This window comes from Dasypus novemcinctus, chromosome 15, assembly GCF_030445035.2.
Source record: "Dasypus novemcinctus isolate mDasNov1 chromosome 15, mDasNov1.1.hap2, whole genome shotgun sequence".
Taxonomy (NCBI): domain Eukaryota; kingdom Metazoa; phylum Chordata; class Mammalia; order Cingulata; family Dasypodidae; genus Dasypus; species Dasypus novemcinctus.
In genome coordinates, this window is record NC_080687.1 from 71,668,797 (window position 1) to 71,685,014 (window position 16,218).

General features: G+C 37.0%; 1 protein-coding gene across 6 annotated transcripts in view; it reads left to right on the forward strand.

The window, feature by feature from the left end:
- The first annotated feature begins 14,655 nt into the window (after nucleotides 1-14,655).
- LOC101424034 (protocadherin-9) overlaps nucleotides 14,656-16,218 on the forward strand; it is a 947,185-nt gene continuing 945,622 nt past the window's right edge. For 5 of the 6 annotated variants that reach the window (XM_058276593.1, XM_058276595.1, XM_058276594.1 and 2 more), the window contains exon 1: nucleotides 15,117-16,038. The gene's annotated coding sequence lies outside the window, so the exon portion shown is untranslated. Of the gene's footprint in view, nucleotides 16,039-16,218 lie in introns of all 6 variants that reach the window. The other variant, XM_058276596.1, reaches the window with a different exon arrangement.

Sequence of the window (16,218 nt, forward strand, 5' to 3'; positions counted from 1 at the left end):
AGCTCCTCAGCTTCAGAACCACTGGGGACTAAAGGAAACTCAGGAGGACAGACATAAGACTGGACAGGAAGAGACAGAAACATCGTGGGAGTCAGGGCTGCATGGGTATTAACAAGGTTCAGGCCTCACCCTGTCACCGACTGGTTCTCAGGTTAGTTACAGACAAGGTAAAGCAGCCAAGAGCAACACAAGGCAGAAGTAAGAAGGAACTGTGCCACCATTCTGTCAGGGGAAATGCAGAGCACTCACTACAATTTAGAACTTTGGGGAAGTTCTTCTGTTTACTTTGTTTGGGGTTTTGTGTCTTATTTTTGTTGTTGTGCTTTGTTTATATTTGTTATGAGCAGTGATACAGAATTTTTAACAAAAGCACAAAAGTCTAACAAATAAAATGTCAGAACAGAGATTTATTTTTGAAGGCTCTTTCTCAAATGGCCTTAGAAGCTTATTTATTATTATTTAGCAATGAATTCATTTTCAATGACAAAGTGACTTTCTTTCTTTTAATGTTTAATTTCTGCTTAACAGTAAAGCAAGTAAAACTTTCTTTATACTCAAATACTGTTACTGAGAACTTTCTATTTCCTACCAAAAATCAAGCTGGATATCACTCTTCATCCTGGGGAAATGGATTAAGAAACAGCTAGGGAGAGAGGTGAGGGGCGTTCAGAGAAAGGACATTTTGAAAGTGTTTTCTCTGAACTACGCAGTATACATGCAACAAAAATGACAGAGAAATCAAGATGTTTTCTGTATTTCCTTTGTATTAGTCCACCAAAGGGATGCTGATGCAAAGTACCAGAAATACATTGGCTTTTATAAAGGGTATTTATTTGGGGTAAAACCTTACAGTCCCAAGGTCATGGAATATCCAACTCAGGGTACCATAATAGGTACCCTCACCAAAGTCAACTGCCACGTACTGAAGCAAGATGACAGGCACTCTGCCCGGTTTCAGCCTTCCCGCATGGGCTCCCTCTTCCTCTTGAGGATCCGTGGGCCCAGCTTCCTCTGATCTCGGCCACACATTGACATAAGGCTTATGACTCAGGGCTTCCTATATCAGCCTCAGCTCTCTTTCCAAGGTCAGGTGTAAAGTGTCAGACAAATTGTCCATCTCTCCCTGGGCTTTAGTGGTTTGAGCCTTCTTCTGTCTGGCTGGATGAAAAATGATAAGTTCTCTCCTCTGTGTGTCTTCTTGACTGAGTGTCCATTTATACCAGATTAAGATTAAGATTAAGAAGTCCTAATCTTAACAGGTAATCTAATCAAATCCACCTCAGTTGAACTTAATGCAATAAAAGGGTATTACACCCAGAGGAATAGATTAGTTTACAAACATAATCTTTATCTTTTGGGACTCATAAGCAATCTCAATCTGCCACACCTCTCAAGGCAGGAATAATCAGGTAACTAGAAGCTTTAAGATAACCAACTCAGATGATGGTGTATTCACATTAATGCAAAATAAACACCTCATTTCTGGGATATATTTCTAAATCAAATATTATAATATGTTTATACTGACTATATATACACGCATACATACATATATACATATTTATATATATATATATATAATTTCTTATTTTACATGGGAGAATGGACATGTTTCTTTTAACTCCTTCAAAAACCACTACCACAGTGACAGTAGAGAAATGAAATGGGACAAAAAACACAAGAATGAAGAGCACAGAAGGAAATCATAAGCAGAAGCGAAATTTCAATAGGTTTATGGAATACTAAAAGCCAGCAGTTCAAACAGAAGAAAGCTGTAATTCAGAATACAGGAAGTCTGAGTCTAAGCCCTTGGAAATCCCCAGACTCCAAACAAGTTTGGGAATATGAAAGGTTGTATGATGTGACTTTCAAGAATGCTGGCTGATGTGCAGGAGAAACCTGAAATCTCAGAGCCATACCATAACAGAACCTCATTCCTAGTGGGTACTATTTGTCAAGGGTCAGCTCTCCCTCAAGGCATGAGCCTGGAATCTAGCTCCTTCTATCCTGGGCCTTAACCATCTTCATAGTGTGGACTCCAAATGAAACTAAACCAAGATCTCTATTGCTCTCAGAAAAATCTGAGAAAATTTTACCATCATGAAACAAGAATAAGATCCAGGCACAAGGTACCCTCAGAGAATAAGAAGGAGCATTTGGAATTTTAAATAAGATTGCTTTGGGAAATACAAAAAAAAAAAAAGAAAGAAAGAAAAAGGAAAAAGAAAAAAAAAAGCATAGAGTAGGGGAAAGGAAAGCCCTTCTCTTTGAAGAATGACATCTAAAAGCAGAAGGGGTAGGAAATGTAACTAACAATTCAGAAATTCAAAACAGGATTATGAGTGGTTGTTAGTATCATTCTATGACTGCTGGTCAAGTAACAGAATATTCACAAAGAGTCAATGTATCTCCTTGCAGATCATTTACTAATTTAAAAGTGGGAAAACTTTGACAATAGAGAAGATTAAGTTATTTCCTGAATAAAATGGCGATACTTAGCATCACGAATAGTGAAGCAATCTGACATTATGAGTCTCCTGGTGCAATTGAATATGAAGAACACAATGTTGCTCACTAAATATTATTGTCCAGAAATTTCAACTTTAATTTAATAAAAACCTTAAACCTCCGCTTCTCAATATAGTAGTCACTAAACACATGTGACTGCTGAGAACTTGAATTGTGTCTAGTCCAAGTAAGTATAAAATGCACACTAAATTTCATAGGTTTGGTATCAGAAAAGAAAAGAAAGATAAAATATATGATGAACAATTTTTATGTTGGTTACATGAGGAACTGATGTATTTTTGATATATTGAGTTGAATAGACTCTATTGTTCAAATTAATTTATCTTTATTTCTAATTAGTTTAAATGTGGCTACTAGAATATTTTAAATTACATATGTGGTTCAAATTATATTTTTATGGGGTAGACTACCTTGGATCGAACTTCTAGTTTACAAAAATACAGATCACAGAGAATGAAGTTAATGATCCTATGAGTTAGCAATTAAGAAAATCCATATTGGGAAACAGTCTACTGACAACTGTCCTGAACTCATCAAAATTCAATGTCATGGGAAAAAAAATTAAGCAGACTGTTTAGGTCTAAGAGACTAAAGAGATACAATGACAAAGGCAAAGTGAACACAGATTGAATTAGAATTTAGAAGGATAAAAGCATGGCTATAAACTTCATTCTAGGAATGGCTGGACATTTTTTAATATAAAGTAGATATTAGGTGATGTTAGGAACTTATTATTGTTTTCTTAAGTGTGATCATATTGTGGTTATGTAGGAGATTTTCCTTATTCTTAGGAGATGCACCCTGAATGATTTTGTGGTCACATGGTCTACATACTCCTTGCTTTTAAATGGTTTAGCAAAAATAGGGAAAATTGGGCAAAATCTTAAAAATTGCTTACTCTGGGTAGAGGATGGTACTATTCTATCCACATTTCTCTTTGCATATAACTTTTCCTATTAAAATATTGAAAACCCAAAGTTAGATATGGGCAAAAATGCCAAAATTTTTACATTTTTCATTCCTCTGTGGTATTATTCTATTTCCTTCCATATCTATTTAGTACTTTGAGAAAAATATATAAACACAAAATCTACTAATATAAAAAATCAGAAACCTCCACTGGGAAAGGAGTAATTATGCTTACATATACATTGATATTGGTTCAATTTCTTGCTTTCTCGTCAGTAATCATTAACAATTGAAACACCAGATGCAATATGGTAATGGTTATACCAGTTAGCATTCCATCACTATCATTAACCCTGCAAGTTTTGCTCACTTAAATGTAAAACTATCATGGAATAAAAATGGTATTAGACTTTATTATGAACATTCAATCCAATTAGAGCATCAAACTATGAAAAGAAAAATTACTTTTACTCTAACTTGTCATAGATTTCAACCTTAAGTAGGCAACTTGACAGCTTTATAGCAACTTTGCAGAACTATAGTGTTAGTTTATTAGAGAAGTTGTGGGTTCGCAGAAAAATCATGCATAAATTACAAAAGTAGCATATACCACCCTTTTATTAACGCCTTGCATTAGTCTAGTACATTTGTTTCAATTGATGAAAGCATATTTTTTAAATTGTACTATTAGCTATAGCCCATGGTTTAACTTAGGATTCCCTGTGTGTATTGTGTGTTCCATGGATTTTAATTTTTTTTACTTTTTATTCTAGTAACATATATACAACCTAAAATTTCCCCTTTTAATCACATTCAAATACATAATTCAGTGTTGTTAATTACACTTTCAATGTTGTGCTGCCATCACCACAATTCCTTGCTAAAACTTTTCCATCATCCAAAATACCTTATTTTAATTCCATGTTATCTGTCTTATTTTGACTTGATTTGAAAGTTGCACATTTCTTCTTTTCCTAATCACAGAATTAAATTCATAATCTCTGAAAGAATAACTATAGGTATATTATTAAGAAGATACTAAAATAGAATTGAAGTCATCCCCAAAAAACTGCAGATACACTTAACATTGATTGCAAGTGATACAAAGTAAACCAGGTTTCACAAATTTCACTGTAATCAGTCTGGAATTCAGAGTTATATAAAAATAAATTTCATTAGCAATATTTCTGTAATTTTAACTATAAATGCTTATATTTAATAGTCTTGGGCCTTAAAAATGGGTACCATTGATACTTGGAAATTTTGTCATGCAAAAGATTTATTTTCGTTTTCACTATTCACAAATTTTTTAACTATGGAAACTTCACAAGTGTCAAGGAACTAGTATTTCTATTTAAATAGGTAACACAGGAAGGTACCTCTCTTTTTGCACTTTTTTAGGTCCTGAATATCCCTCAGAGTTTCAGCTACCCTTCATTAATGAGTAACTTCCTAAGAAGCAGACCCAGGAAATCAGCACATCATATACGTTAATGAAACAGGATTGAAAAATGTCCACATTAATACTAACACAAAAGAAGAAAGAAAGAGAAAAAATTACAAGAACAGCACAGGTAAAATCTAGTTGTTTTTAATGAAAGAAACATATGTTATAAATGTATATATTATATATTGAGATCATTGTATTTCTGGATTTTCTAGCTATTAATTCTAATTTATATTTTTCAGGAATCTGACTATAATTATGATATTATAATTAGTCTATTAAAACATAAAACATAAATTACTGTTTGGCAAATATGAGAAAATAAACTTCAAAACCTCCTGGTTAAAAATTATGATGTTACAATAACTTATTTGACATTGTATTAATCTTGATACTTGAAATCACAGCAAGAAAAATTGCTTAATATATTACTATTTTTATTAAGTAATTTTTCTGAAAGATATAAAATTTTGTTTGTCAGATTTAAGAAAAATTATAAAAGTTATAGAACAAAAATGCTTGTTTCACACTGGCAGGTGTTTTGGTTATGATATGCATTACAAGAAAACTCCTCTAGATGGCAGTGTTTACCACTGTTAGAAATATTTTACTGCTTAAGCGTTAAAAACTGAATTGAGACAAATAGTATGAAGTTAAAAATCATTTGCCTGTTACACTAACATTTTTTGTTTTGTTTTGTTTTGTTTTGTTTTGCTCTGAATGAATTTCCAACCTCATTCAGCCAGTTTTGGTACATTTATTAAGCTATTATTGCAATTCAATTTGCAAGTTTCCAAGAACAAGTAAGTTGACCCAAAACTTTGCCTGAAGAATAAATATGCGATCTGTATCCTTTGGGGAAATTTAAATGTTTTTAAGACTATGATAATAAAGGTAAAAGAAATCTTAGCAACTAACCACATGAATTATTTTGTGCTTGTCAAGCTTATCTAAAATCACAGTTGAATGGAGCTATAGATGCTTTATTAGCACTTATAATCTTATAGCCAATTTTTATAACTAATTTTCTTATCTTCTTTTTAAGGTAATTATGGTTACCTTAAAAAAAAATCCCAAATGAGTTACATATATGTAAACATAATGTTAGGCAATCATATTTTGTCAGAGAACTTGGGAAAGGGTTAGGTTTTAACTAAACATGGCAAATAACGGCAAAAATACTGACAAAACTATTTTACAAAACTAACTTTTATACTGGATATGGTACACACTAGTCCAAAATTAATAATAATATCTCATATACATTGAAGACACATTTTCTGAAAAGAAAGGATAAGACAGAAATGGCTAATAGGCACAATGAGTTGGTTTTCATATTTACTGTGCCTTCTATAAAGCTGGAAAATTAGCCAATAATGATTGGCAGGAAGAGGTTTCTTTCTTAAAGTGTCAAGTAATTATTTAGAGGCACAATTTATCATTTATTTTGTGTATTTGTGTATAGGTCATCAAATAAACTCCAATGACAGTTTAACATTTGATTTAGCTAATTTCTTTAAATCATAATGTAAAAAATTACAAATGTGATTCATCTAAACCAGAGTTTCTCAAATTCAGCACTAATGCCAATCTGAGCCAGACAATTTGTTGTAGGTGGACAGGGAAGGAGGCTATCCTGTTTGTTGTAGAATATTTAGCATTATCTCTGGCCTCTACCCACTAGGTGCCAATAAAAATCCCATCCCCTGCCCCAGGTCCCAGTTGTGACATTCAAAAATGTCTCCAGATGTTGCCAAATGTCCTCCAAGGGGCAAAATTGTCCACAGTTGAAAGCTACGAGCTAAACAATTCATTTATTTATTTTTATTTTTCTTATGCTCCCTTGTAACTTTAAAATGCTAATCAAGTTATTATAGTTCACATTTTAGCTCTTCAGTAGATAAATTAATCAGGAACAGGGTCAAACAAAATTACCAAATTGCTTGCCTTCCCCCCAGCGCGAGACATGACACCCGGGGATGAGCCTCCCTGGCAACGAGGGACCACTATCAACTACCAACTGATGATGCAACTGGAAAATGACCTTATACGGAAGGTTCAATGCGGATCAGCAGAATATCCATGTCTACATAAAATACCATGACTTTAAAATGCTGTTTGACCTAAAGTAAGGGGGAAATGGAAAGGAGAAATGAGTTTATATGGCTACGAGTTTCTAAAAAAGAGTCTGGAGGCTGGCAGAAGGTTTGCCCTCATGCACAACTGAGCAGAGTCAGAGAGACAGATAAAGCAGATACAACCCCCAGATATTGGTTCCTTTGAGGGCTAAAGAGACCCATGGGAGTTATGGTCATGGCCGATGGGGTTAACTACCAGGGCAGATGGCCCCTCTTTGGAAATGGTGTTTATGTGTGATGAATCTGGACTCAGATGGGATCTCCCTTCATAAGACTTTCATGCTAATGTGCTGGAGGTGCAGTTAATGTTGGGGTTTAAGATATATTTAGGGGATTTGAATCTCTGGACTGACAATGTGATAGCCAGATCCTGAGCCTCAACAGACTCCAGCACCTACAATCTGATTTATTGGACTTACCACACTCAGCTAAGATGGAGATGAAGAAGGACAACCACCACACCATGGAGTCTAGAGTGATTACAACTGAAAATGGGAGGATTGCATCCAGCATCCAGGTGGAATCTGAGCCTCCTCTTGACATAGAGGTGCAATGGACACAACCAATCCAATGTCCACATAGAAGAGGTGGCATTGGATTGGGAAAAGTGGACATAATGGACAAAGGGTATGGGGAAAGGCAGGAAGAGATGAGAGGTGGAGGCGTCTTCGGGACATGGAGCTGCCCTGGATGGTGCTTCAGAGGTAATCACCGGACATTGTAAATCCTCACAGGGCCCACTTGATGGAATAGAGGAGAGTATGGGCCATGATGTGAACCAATGTATATGAGGTGCAGAGGTGCCCAAAGATGTACTTACCAAATCCAATGGATGTGTCATGATGATGGGAACGAGTGTTGTTGGGGGGGGGGGAGAGGGGGGGTGGGGGGGGTGGGGTTGAATGGGACCTCACATATATATTTTTAATGTAATATTATTACAAAGTCAGTAAAAAATAAAAAAATTAAAAAAAAAATTACCAAATTGCTGTGCTTAGTTCCATTATGAGTTAGAGGTCTTGGTTGCAAGTAATAGTTATTATAAAGGGCACAAGTGTAGCTCTTAAGAAAGAGTGGCATGGATACAAGTAGGCACCATGAATGAATTGGAACCAGACACAACTTCCATCAGGGGTTCCACATCTCTGATTACGTCTGTTTATTATCTTCATTTTCCTTCTTCTCTCTACCCCCGCTCCCATCCCCTCCCCCTCAACCGTCCTTTGATCTTCTGGTCTATATAATGAAAGCCCACTGCTTCTAATCACTCCTGTGTCCCTAAATCACTTCCTGTTCATAGAGCAAGTGGACTGATCTTGAAGTATCTGTTACAGATCCAGGGTTCTTTGATGAAGGGGATCATTTGTCCATTGTGTATCTTCATAAATCCAGTCAAGTGTGGGCAGAATGTATTGGACACAATCTATTCAAACAAGGTGGGATGAGTCCACAGTGGGTGGATGTAGCTGCATTGCCCATAACCATGTTGATGGAATAAAAGGAAAGAGATTTCCAAAGGAGGAGGAAATCTTGTGAGCTTTGGAGATGACCTGTAGTTACCCAGAAATGCCTTCTATTATCTCCATTTTGACTGATGTCTTCTACATATATCAGTGGTCCATTGCCCTTTCATTGATCAGCAAATAGCTAAGCCCTCCTGGTTTACACAGCTCTGCCTTTCTCTGAAGGGTGCTGGGCTCCAGACTGTTTCCTCACTCCCAGCTACAAGTAAAACTACAATTTAGCTTTTGGTTTCTAACTGTTCCAAGATCTAACCTCTTGAAGAAAACAAACAAATTGAAATTATCATGTGAATGATGTATAAATCCCTTGACCCTCTGATTAATATTTGCATCAAGAGAACAGAAACTCAATCTCTGCTTAGTGAAATAATAGCTATAATCTTTTCTTCACCTCACTTAATTATTAGGAAAGACGGTTTTTTGTACTTAAGATGTTTTCTAGTCTCTTCCTACTAAACTTCCAGCAACATTAGGATCTCCTGGGAAATTGGTAGAAATGCAGAATATTAGCCCTATCCCAAAACTAACACAGCAGAATCTGTGTTGTAATTAACAAGATCTCTTATTTTAGTCATGTTAAAATTTGAGAAACACAGAATCAGTTTAAGTGTATTACCCTAAAATGTTGTTTAAATCATGAAGATGTCAACTTTATTTTAATATTGGGCTCACAATTCAATAAACAATCTTGATCAATATGAGGATTAACATTATGTTGCTAATATATCTATTTATACATACTATCAAGATCTTGCTCCCTTGTGTTTGAACTGTTAATGTAACAAACAAAATTGTTAAATCCAAAATATAAAGAAGAGATAAGTATTAGCAAAGTAAAAGGAACTCTCAGACTAGTAAAACTCTACTGTGGAAAAATAGAAAATGAGTAAGAGTTCTCTAATGAATTATTGAATTGTGCTTGAAATACGTGTACAGAGAGAAAGAGAGCACATATGCAGATAGTGTGTCATTCAAACAGATGAATACTACTGAATAGATTCATAAAGTTGAAACTGTCCCTTACATGTTTTATAATCATTTCAGAAAATTCTTATTTACCCCTTTACCTACCTAATCAGATATTACCTAAAGCATCACCTGGTCTTTAGGACATCACAAGTTACCTGTTGTGCTCTGCCACAAAGCCAGTCTAGTGTCATGATGAGGAATAAATATTACAGGAAAATAACCCTATTATTCCATTATTAGTTGCTACTATTAGAAATTAGTCAAATTAAATAAATTTGTAGTTAGACCATAGATAAAGTGATGTGGCACTTAAAAAATGGCACTTATTTATTCTACAAAATTGATACATTTCCTGACTTTTTTATGATACAAATAATTTACAATTTTTCCTAAATTATTTAAGAGGAACTGCTTTTTCAAGTGATGTTTTTCCAAGGAAAATTTCCCTAATAAGATTTCTTATACACTCCAGATATTATGTTTATTATACTTTAAAAAAAAAAATCAGTCTCTCTTTTGGTACATCCTGGCTTACTAAGTACTTTAAAGTAGACCGACCCCATTCCATATAGCTAAGTTTCTTTGAGGCTTCTTAATCCTTCCTGAAAATTTTACAAATATGTTTGTGACTAGAGCTCAGGAAATCCATAGGAATGGGATTGAAGAGATGCTATGCATTTTAGGTTCTTTATAAAGATTGTATTGGTGTACAATACAGAATAAGATCTTCATTTAAGGAAAAAATTATCTGAAATAATATATGTGTTATGTATATACACACACATGCATACTCACACAATTTTTATCAGCAGGATGGGAAGACTTAAATCTCCAGACAAAACACAGCAGTTTCTTTTAAACCCTATTCCATTACTTGGGTGTTATCAGTGATATGGAATTAAGCCAGGGCGGCTGCAGGAGGCAACAGAATATACATGGTCTCCCTGAGTCATTCTGATTCAATTAGAGCAGGACTGTGGTCGAATTTGATCCCTGAGAGGAGACTATAAGAGAAAAATAAGAATTATACATCCTGCCCTATATTTTAAGTCTATTTATGTGCAAACTTTGTAACAAGTTGGGCTCCTAGAAGGATATCATATGAGGTTTTTTAAAGGAACGAAAAAGAATTTATAGACATTAGAAGTGGGGAAAATAGAGAATGACAATTCCCACAAGATGCTGTTTCAAGTAATATGAAGTTCTACTATTCTCTAGAACATACTCTTATTAATGAGAGTATACTGAAAGAGAACAAAGAGAAAGTTACTGTATTTTTAATTTGAAAAAAAAAAAGTCCTAATAATTAAGAAAATCACTTCTTCAATTATCTTTGGGCAAATGCTGTGGTACTTGAAATGTGTTCTTGCCTCAACATTTTTCTATCTCTACTTTTAAGTGTGAATAGAGGTGCTTCCAAACAATGCACATATTTTTTCTGTCTTTGGACATTTTCCATTTCTATAAAAGTAAATTGAGTAGGTAAGATTTAATATTCTAATCCAGTAGTTCTTCTCTACAAAGGTAATCAAACCATAGACCCAAGAATATATTTTTAAATCTTGGTTTAAGTTACATGAAATTAAAATGACCAATTTATTTAAATACAAGCATGAATTATATTTATACTCTTTTTAATGTTTTAAAACCATTTTTTTTTCACATTTTCCTAAATGACTGCTTAAACCCTGCTTGAGAAATATTTGTCTTTAAGTCTCTATATAATCTGAAAATTAAATTTGAGAATTCACTATTTTCTTCATTTATACAGTAATCAGAGTAAAAGAGTGGCACTGGAAAAATGTCAGCTTATATTGTGATAACTGTTAGAGCTACAAGCCTGACATCTATAATCGTTGCCAGTCTTAAAAATATAACAAATTGGGATAAATTTAGTAGAGTCATTTGAACCGAATGAAGGTCATGACCTGCTCACTTCTGTGCTATGATACCTTGGACTAGGTTTTCCTTTTTAAAAAAAGAAAAGAAAAGAAGAAAGGTATCAAAGAGGAGAGAGATAACAGTGAGGCAAAAGAATTACTTGAGGAGCTTACTACACTTTGCCAGTTTGCACAGTCTTAAAAGGTGTTAATTTTCTTTTTGTGGTGTTAGAAATCTGCATTGTCATTTTCTAAACAGTGATAATACAAATAACCCTTAGCATTTTTAGCACAGTGAATTTTTTCCGAATTATAGTAGAAGACTTGAGCCTCTTCGTGAAATGGGGACAATAATACCTGCTGTGACATAAGATCCTTTATGATTGATCAATAAATGTCTGTGGTACAGAATAAGGCATCTGGACTAAAAGAACTTTAGAAGTACAGGCTACAAAAGTATTATTTTTACTTTAACTTAATTGGAACACTGAACTACACATCGAGTTGAAAACATTAGTCTTGAAATCCTTGGGGAGCTCATTTTATCATTCTAAATACCACAGTCTACATCTTTTATATAAAATGTAACATGGGGAAAAAAAAAACTTTACAATCTCTGTAAGAAATGTAATTTTAAAATGCTGAGTTGTAACCAAAAAAGTATAGATGAAAATGCAATCAACAAACCAAACTGCTTATTAAGTTGGGTTATTAAATGCTATTCTTTGGAAATTACTGTTTAAATGTATAAATAGAATAATGTTAAATTGTAGAATATAACATAATTTCATTGGCAACATCGGTTTGGTATATAACTATAATAGCATTTTAGTCTTTGGTTATCTGGCCAAAGGTGATAGCTTCACAAGTCAAGAATCCCATGACCTATATAATCAGCAGAGAATGCTAGGACAATTTTACTATAGCCCAGATGGTATAATTTCTAAAGTACTAATTAGATACAACATAGGTGAGGACATCTTAATTCCTTACTGTAGAAAACAATCATTAACAGATATGAAAAAGGGTTGACTAAAAAGAGATCTAATTGGATGTTAATATATATTATTAATGTGTATACACATACACACATTATAGATATTATATAATATATACTGCAAAGTCTGCATTGTAAGTCTTATAATTAGAAGTCTAATATTTTAATAAATGCACTAATGAGAAAAAGTTATTAAAGCACAACATAAAAAATAATAGGTGTTTCCATACAAAAACTAAAACAATATAATTTTCTTGATTCATAATTATGTAGATAAAACTTGTAAAAAATAGTATGAAGTGGATTATGCAAATAGTTATATAGTATATGGGGCAGAAGCCTCAAGTTATGATAGCAGAGGGTTTAGAATGTAACCCTTTATATTTAATTTTCTTTCAGGAATATTAATGAGATCTCTGATAATAACTCTATTAGAGTTTAGCCATTGAAATATAATAGGGCAAACAAAAAGCCACCGTTATTGTAGCTTTAAGATGTAAAACTTGTAATATTTAAGAATCCAAATAATTTACATTTGTCAAATAAACATGTATACAAGTCAATGCACTGAGCCAGTAGCTCTATTTCTATATTATGTACATTATCCCTTGAAATGAATTAGGCATAGTTTATTCTATAGTTTTTACCTGTGGTTTTCCTTAATTGAGGTCAAGGCCATAGTTTTAATCGTGAAGATTTTTTTTTTTTCTGCCCCAACCTTCCTCCTGTGCAAATACTAAGATTTCATTTATAGCCCAAAGTAATAATAGGTTCTGACTATAAGTCAAAGCTATCCCTTAGCCAAGAGAAGCAATTCTGCCTAGTAATAATTAATTCTTGCTAAGCTATGAATTGCAACTACATGGCTTTGAAATGACAATGATTAGAATAAGAATTTGATATGACTGTAATGTTCATGAAATGAACTGGAAAGTGGCTGTGCTACTATGTTGACCGTGTATGTATCAGAACTCTGGTTAATTTACTATTTTAAAACAGCTCAGAGCATAAAATAGTGACACTTGGAACAATGAACTAGCTTTAATAGTAGCTTTTATGAATGGCAAAATGATCATTCACTCTGGCAAAGAATCTTCTTTGAATTCATTCTCATCACTGCATGATTTAATACTTTTCTTATAATTTTTACTTGGATACTTAAGCAGTCCTTTTTCTTCCTAAATCCTGTATATTCTAATCATACAAAATTATTACCATAAGAGTTGTTTGGCTATTTAAAAACAATATCCACGGATTGCCTGCAAAAAAAAAAGTTTTATATTTCATATATAAGTGATTGTTTTCACAATGGGCTTTAATTAGACACCACGGTTTTACTGGACTGTGTACCTGTGAAAAAGTTTTAATAAAAAAAATAAGCTTACATTTTCACAGATGTTGGAAAATTGTGATGACAAATGAATAATAGCATTATTAATAATATAGGGGAGGTTTGCTTAGTGAGATTTTTTTTTTTTTTTACTTTTAACTTAAGCATATAAAAATAATGTCCTATTTGGAAAGAAAACTACACTAATTCAGAATCAAGAGGTCTCGCCCAACATTCCATCACGGTGCATGAGAATGCGAATAGCTTTTATGCAACTCAGCACAGAGTAGGGAACACACGGTTTTGTTTTGTTTTTTTAATGCCCTTTATCCTTCCTGTAAGTTTGAATAAGTTACCCAGTCATGCAGAAAGACCTTCTCAGACAGCATTTATGTCATTCAGAAAAATATTTTTTTTGTTCCAAGTGAACTGTTATGATCATGCCTCAAACTTTGGTCGGGTATCTGGCATAGTGGGTACAACTCATTACACAAAACTTTGTGTCTCAACTGATTATAAAAGATCAATCTGATATAAATAATACTCTCGGGGTCGATATTTAAGGAATACGGAATTTTTTCGGCCAATTCAACCGGCCCTTGTTTGAAAATGAGATCGTTGTGAGGATGCACTATATAGCCGGAGTCACAGAAATGAACTGCACGAGGACAGACACGGAAAGCTGGAATCAGCAGAACGTGCAAGGGGAAAGGAGGTGCTCCACAGCTGGACGGGACTCCTTCCAGCCTTCTCAAAAGCCCAGTGTGCAGGTGGGTGACCTGGCGGCGGGCTCCGCTGCAGCCGCGCGTCCCGGCTCCCGCGCGGCGGTGGCAGAAGCGCAGGGGCCGCCACGAGGGGCCGCCGCCGCCGCGGCTCGTCCGGCTCCAGCAGACCAGACTCCGCCAAGCCCGCCGGGCTGCCCAGGGCTTCCCAGGGGCGGGCACTTCCCCTTCTCCCGGCGGCTGCCTTGAGCCTGCACCTGGCAAGCGCTCACGCTAATTTTCTTTCCTGTCGCGACTGAGATTCAAAAATCTCCAGCCCCGACCCTTCGCTCTCCTCCGCCGCGCGTCTCGGGTCTCCAGCCTGCACACGCCCCTCTGCGGCACGGGGCGCGCGGGCCATCTTACGCGCTCGGCGGACCTGCTCGTCCCGGCTCGCCTCCGAGGGGAGGCAGAGGTTCTCGGGACGCCCTCGGGACCCGCGAACGACTCTGGCCCATCGCCGCATTCCAGCTCCTCCATCTGAGCAAAGCGAAGTCGAAATGGGCGCCCGGGACGAGCCACCTCGGCGGCGCTCGTCTGCCCGCCGCGGCGCTCGGGACTCCCGCCGGCTTCCGCGCCGCCCCCTGCGCCTCCCGCGCCAACCCCGCGCTCGCGAGACCGCCGGGCCTCGGCAGTTCGCCGCTCGAGGGAGCGCCGAGCAGCCGCCAGGCCCGCGCGAGCCTGAGAGACCCACGTCCCAGCCGGCCTAGGGAGAAAGTCGCGACCCTCCCCGGGCCGGAACCTGCTGGGCATGCTCAGTGCGCCGCCAGAAACCCGGCTCTCCCGGGGCCAGGATCCGCTCTCCGGGTTTTTGCAGCTGCCGAGGGGGCGCGGAGGAGGCGAGGCTGGGAGACAGTCAGCGCCTTGTTTCCCGCCCCCTCCCTCGCGCCCGGCTGCGGCCGCCCGCGCCGCAAGATGCGGACCAATCAGGGGCCGGGGGTGGGGCCTCGCCCGTCACGCCCTCCCTCTGGGCTTATTGAGAGTTATATCAAGAAATTCAGTTCAGAGAGAGAGGGAGAAGGAGAGAGGGGCAGAGGAGAAGGGAGCGAGGGAGAGCGTGCAAGGCAGGAAGGAGCACCTCGGAGTCTCTGAAGCACGAAAGCGATAACCTATGAGGAATTTTGCGGGCAACTGTCACCTCGGAGAGCAGCCAGAGAGTCCCCATCACCCCAACTCTGACGTTTCCTACCAGAAGTTAGAGACTTCGGCAGTATCGATATCGGATGGAAATCGTCTGCTGGATGCTGTGGGAAATACCCCTGCGCTGAAGAAGTGCAGCTGGATGCTGTGTGTGTGTTAAATACCAGAAGAGCCCAGACCCGGTGGGTAACAGAGATGAAATGTGCGGAGAATGACTAAAGACAGATCTGTGAATTTGTTCTCTGGAGTTGCTAATTTGCCAGCCCGAAGCAGCACATTTTACGAGGAGGAAACGTTTTGCTGCTTCTGATTTCTCCCCAAACTGGTGCTACCAGATGCGTGGCTATCTATGTGTTGGAACAAATCCTTCCTAACTGCAGCATACCGGGAAAGGGGAAAGGTTGAGACAACTAACGTAAGTGTAAAGTTTCACATGCACAATTGTAAATTCTGGGTTTAGCTATGCCCTCGGTGTAGAAGAGGGATGTTTGTAATTGGGTGGACGGTTGGGGCAGAGCTCACCTACTCGGCTCTATCTGCATACCTACCTGCATCACTCTGCCGGAACTAATCGCGGGCATCAGCTACCGTGCAG